Source organism: Anabas testudineus, chromosome 10 (genome assembly GCF_900324465.2).
Source record: "Anabas testudineus chromosome 10, fAnaTes1.2, whole genome shotgun sequence".
Taxonomy (NCBI): Eukaryota; Metazoa; Chordata; class Actinopteri; order Anabantiformes; family Anabantidae; genus Anabas; species Anabas testudineus.
Window position 1 is genome coordinate 12,976,254 of NC_046619.1, and position 6,000 is coordinate 12,982,253.

Here is a 6,000-nt window from a genome sequence, read left to right on the forward strand (position 1 = left end):
ATTAACAGCAGTTTTACACAATTAACCTTTGATGACACCCATTGAGAGAGCAGACACATAAAGGTTAGTAGTTCACGTATTCCATCAATCCATTTCATCGTTGTAATGAACCATTTCCTATTTCCATTGAGAAGTAGGAAAGCAGTTGAATTCACTATTGCTATAAAATAGTTTGATTTGAAAGCTTGTTCGCAAACTACTGTGCATGAAAAAGATAGAAAAGTTAATTCATATCTGAGGCGATGTAAGTTGTGCAGGGGTATTCATAAGCTGCACCTCCCATCCTGACTACCTCTGATTTATAGGCAGCATTGGTTCCATGCATGAACACACACACAGACACACACTTGTAGTTGTAGCGCTTGACAGCAGCTATTAATGGGGAGCCTCATTTGCTTTGAATGTAAACAACTGAGCTCTCAAATATTTCATGAACGCCCATGTGTGTAAACATACACAGTAATATAACTGCACTGTTTAGAGTGACTGCAGTGGAAGGAGACAACAACGTATTTATTGTGGGAGCCATCATCAGTCAAATTAGTGAAATTTAATCATAACTTCATTAGATCCTGACGAATGGGTTTTCTCCAACATCAAATTTAAACAACATCCAGTCCTTATTTTGTACTAAATAACAAAACCCTTCACAGAAAATGCAGCACATATGGGTTTATATCACAGAATATTATTAATTAATAGGTTTTGTTATGGTGTTCTGCAAAATCTGTAACTGTTTAATATGTACAAAAGCTTGCCAAAGGGCAAGAACCCCTATCGCCAAACCCAAGTAGGTCATTGCAAGACGCTAAAAGAATTAATAGTATGCAGTGCCTTCATTGCCAGTATACCGAATCCTAGCATGAAATATTGACTGTGTTCCACCAGTTAATTAGTAGGTTATTTAGCCAGTTATTAGGGAGTTTTTTCATGTGGTTTGCTAGCTTCCAATTTGACTTTCATTCATTTAATCCATTCTCCGATATCTTTAACAAATTAAATTACATCATTTACACTACTGACTCCTATAACGGCTTGGCCACACAGGTTTTAATGGAGTCTGACATTATGGTCTTGGTAATGTGTTGATAGTGTAATTATCAAAGTATATCTGTGTTCAGTAGATATTTTTCAATAGAGCAACTGCATTACATTACAGGTCTTTAGATTGCTTATAGTGTGCAATGACATATTAGGGTAATGTCACCAATGCACAGCTATGTTTACTTCTCATAATAGTACTGGCTCCCCATGTGTATTCCAGTGCAATATATTTAACGACTAATATAATTTCACTGCTCATATCCCACTGTGTGTTTAGGTCCACCAAGCACCCGAGTGTTTATTAACCCCATATTATTTTCCTCAAGATATTGGTTTGTATTCATAAGGCAGCTGCCTTGAAATCAAACGCCCATTCCCTTCAAAGTATGGCAAAAGTGTATGACAGCCATCACACAAACAATGTACAGCTGGTGCTGAAAACGCACACATGACTGCAGTAACAAGGGACCACAAACAGCTCTTTGGGAACCATAATATTTCCTACTTTATGAAATTTCCATCCATTTACATGAGTCAAACAACATCCTGTAGAAAAGGTATGACTACCTAAACTGCACTACAGGGGTCCTCTAAATTGGCAAGGCAACAGTGTTCATAGCCATTGAAGCTCTCGGCCTACCGACAAGGGGGAATTGATTAAAAATAAGAATTTAATTAAGCTGGTTTTGAATCAGCAACAATTGCAAGGCATTCATGCAGCCTTTAAAGACAGATTTCTTTTCACACATTTCATAAAGCAGTCACATGAGACTCATTAAAGATAGTTGGACAGAACATTAAAAAAAAAAAGAGAAATGGCTGACATCGGTCAGTGTGAGGATTATTCATTCTACACATATAGCACAGGCAGAGCTGTACATTTGTGTCAAAATATTGATGAGATATACCCCATTACTAACTGTGACACACTTTACTTTGAAGTGTGCATTTTTCTGAGAGTGAGCAGCAATTGCTTTACTGTGATGATCACCAGGCAGTCCAGGGCTGAGCTTGTACAACGCATAATAAGTTTAAATTGCGTTCTTAAATGGGATGTGATATGCCGAAGTGAGAAAAAAACTGAAAAGATCAAAGCATGATCTAGATTTCCTTTCCCTTGTAAGTGACAATAATGTTCCAACAGATGAGGAGGTGTTGCATGTTTTTGACTCAAAGTACATGAAGGAGTACAAATGTAGTAACAAAAAGGACACACTGGTAATATAGAAGACGTAGCTGTATCTGTAAGGTAGATCACTGGACAGTGAATACTCAGGCATGTTACACATCAACATATTACAACTTTGTTTTGTCATCCTATTGTATGAACTTAATAGAGGTCTTTTAACCACCATTCCACAGAATGACCGTGGCTTTTCTTTTGTCAGAGCTTTTTATAAACCTGTCTATGAGATGTAGGCTAGGTGAGAGGAGGAATTGTGCTGGAAGGAAAAAAGTAAGAGCCATGGAGAAAGAAATCCTAGGTGTCAGTCAGAGTGTCTCCTTTGCTTACATTTCACTAGTCCCCCTGAAATGCTATTTTGAGCCCCAGACAGCAAGTTGAATCCAGTAGGCAAACTCAAGCCTCCCTCTTGGGAGCCACAGAGTGAGGAGGAGCAGGCCGGCCATGGATCACTTTACACAACAATGTGACGGACAGGCCTTCTACTGAAGGTAGCAGCAAAAGGGAAGACATAAAACAACAGTCACCCCTCACTGTCGCCCCTAAAGATACCCTCAACACGAACTTAAAGTGTAGTTAGTCTGAGGCTGGGACCCAAGACATTTGGAGTCCTTTAACTGTCAACGCCAAGTTTTCACCACTGTTGTACCTATCAATACTGCCAGTGGATCAAAGGAGATTTTCAAAAGAGGGCATTGGTAGATGTAATACTTTTGATTGTCTTGGGCTTTTTTCCCTTTCAACAGCTTTAAGAATTGCTGACAGGCTGACAGACCAGGTCTCTGTCAATATCACTCAGTTCTTCTTCAGTCCACATAGCCAGAACAATTCTCTCCACACAGGTTGGAGTACAAAAGTCGTTTTTCTCCTGGGAAACTTTAACAATGACTATATCATCTAAGTCATGGTGGAAAGCGAGGAAGAGGGGGAAATGAGGCTTGATCTAAATGGTTACATTGACTACGTTTATAATAGATTCAATACTAAACAAAAAGATGTATGTTTAACCCCCAGTATTACTGGGATCACTGTGTCTGTCTTTAACCGAGAGATAAAAGAAATCTTTTAAATTTAACTGATGCTACCTACATGTAGCACAATGTTTGCAGTGAGTCTGACAGTGCTGTTTGGCTTAATAACCCCGTGGTTGTACACATTTCAATCAGGTTCTTAATTCTGAGATAGACTCGGATTATGAAGAGTTGCACTATGTGGGTAATTAAATGGTCACTTGATAATATTTCTAAACCCTCCTGCATTAGCAAATTACCAAACTAATTTACAACATTGTAATCATGGACCTCAAGAGGGCAGTCCATACAAATATAGACAAGTAAAATCCTAATACTAAACACAAGTGTGATCATTTCAGCATGGCTCTACGTCATCTTGAATGTTAACTATGACTTTAAAATCTATTTCTTTTGATGGAATCACGAAGAAAATCCTTACCCTGTGTCCAATCATCTTAACATTGTGGACAAGTAAATAAACTGCTAGAGGAACCTTAGAGTTAAATGAACCAAAAGAAAGAAAACTCAAACTGTAGTTTGAAACCGTGACTCACGCATAAAATTAAATTCTGCATTTAAATTGAAAGTGAAAATACTGAGAAAGCATATCGGACAATATTTTTAGGACTAAGTCTAAATGGGATAGACACCTTGAACAATTTTGAAATAGGCAATTTCACTAGAGGTAGTTGTATGATGTTAATCTTTACGGCGAGAGAAAACGACTACCGGTTCAACTACTGCAAAACTGTGATTGTCTTAAAATGATTCAAGAAAGATCTAAACAAATGATGGACTGATTATTTTTATGTGATGTATGAATCAGAAATTTAAAAGAGTTTGTACACTATACTGCACATTTAGTGTAATATGAAAACTAGAAGAATAACCGAGTTGGAGCAAAATAGAAGCAAAACTAGAAGCATAACAAAATGTCTTTGACACCTGCAGGGATCTGTGGGACTACAAGTAGTTACTCCATGAACTCTTTAGCACAGACACAGTTTGCAGTCATAACTCCCAAACACACTGCTCTGCAGTCAATATTTAGTTGAATCTGCCTGAGGCAAAATAATAATAATAATAATAATAACAATTTTAATGATGGTGTATGGTTACAGAGATATGGTTATAGCAGGTACAGTGTGTGAGCACGTTGCAGGCTATGATAACTGCACTGCAGCTGCTGGTGAATTTGAAATGCTTATTGCACGAGCAAGTGGTGTTATTGCTATTTTCCAAATCACAGGAATACTTGACAAGGCTTAAAACGGGCTGTTAGTTAAATATAACTGCCTCCAGCCCCAAAATATGCTGCTCACCTTGAGAAGGTTCACATTACCGGTTGATTTAATTCTCTGGCAAATATTAAATTGACTAGATCCTGAGGGAGTCTTTAAAAAAACATGCCCAGTGATAATCTATTGTATAGTGAACAGCTAAAACATATCAGGAACCCAAACAACCAACTGTGGCGGTTCATTTCCAGGCCAGCGGGGTTTCACATCCTAACTATTCCAACTGTCAGTCTTAATATTATGGCTTTTATTTCTTTTTTTTTTTTCCAGGAGCCTGAGCGTGGACAGGCTGATCGCCCCTGAGGTTATGGTCTCTGACAGCTGTACCGCTTGACCAGGAGCGCGCTGTTGCCGCGCACCCACGCACCGAGCTCGGCGTCCAGGCTGCCGAGAAACCTGCACCGAAAAGTCCCCTGCAGTTTGGATGTTCTTAGAAATTGGCTCTATCTAGCGATCGGCGTTGAGCGACGCTAAATAACCCCCGAAGTCGTGACCGACAGCGCGGTGTTCACGATGCGACAACTCGGCTTAGATTATCCACGGTGCACCGTGTCCGCGGATAATTTCCATTTCCATCAGGTGCACGGGGGGGACGCCCGTTTTGTCTTTTGAACAGCTCTAGGAAAACCCACAGAACATCCAAATTAGCCACTATGGCCACATTCTGATTTATCCAAGTGCCTTCCAGACTATAATGACATTTTCGCCCATCCTGTGCTGCTCTGTTCATGTTGCGCCGGTAAAAGGACAGATTTGATTTGGAATGAATCGCATGTATTAGTCTGTTCGACACTCGCAGGAAAGAGACCAGTCACGTCCATGCAAATACGTAAAAAAAAGCACTAAAGTGAAGCACATTTGGATGTCAAAAGTCGTGATGCTTACCTTTTTGCGCTTGGATAGGATGGAAAATCAACCGCGAGCGGCGTCGCGTAGAGACATCACTGATTTACAAAAAGAGAAGTGCCATGAATTAAAGTGAAGTAGAGGGGGAGAAAGGAAGGAGGAGAAACGGATCCTCATCAGAAGCGGCACCAAAATGCCATGCAAATAGAAAAAGAAAAACAATGTTATCCACTACAAAAACTTATCCATGCGCTAAAAAAAATAAGCTGCGGTCCTCATGTGCAAGAGAGAAGAAGAAAAAAAAAAAGAAACTGCACAGCGATCAACTTAGTTTGGAAGAGACGCTGTAATTCCTCTTCGGATGTGTTGGGCTCGCAATCCCACGGGCGGAGATACGCATTGGTCCCAGCTTGTTTTATATTAACTTGGTCTCTCTAGCCTATGTCTGCCTTAGAAATTCCTACTTTATTTTTTTTTTTTGCCAGCGTGAGAATCGCCGGCGCACAACTTACACGTGTGCGTCAAAACGCTGCTTGACCCGCGCGTAAAACTTCAATCCAAGAGCGAAAGGAGAAAACAACCAAAAAAAAAAATCACTTCTGGTGAAAGAACTGAA

The 6,000-nt window shown here is 39.7% G+C and overlaps 1 protein-coding gene across 2 annotated transcripts in view; it reads right to left on the minus strand.

Annotated features, from left to right (window-relative positions):
• Window positions 1–5,765, minus strand: part of pcdh11 (protocadherin 11) — a 115,187-nt gene extending 109,422 nt beyond the window's left edge. For both annotated transcript variants that reach the window (XM_026357222.1, XM_026357224.1), the window contains exon 1: window positions 5,424–5,765. The gene's annotated coding sequence lies outside the window, so the exon portion shown is untranslated. The remainder of the gene's footprint in view (window positions 1–5,423) is intronic.
• Window positions 5,766–6,000: the final 235 nt, after the last annotated feature.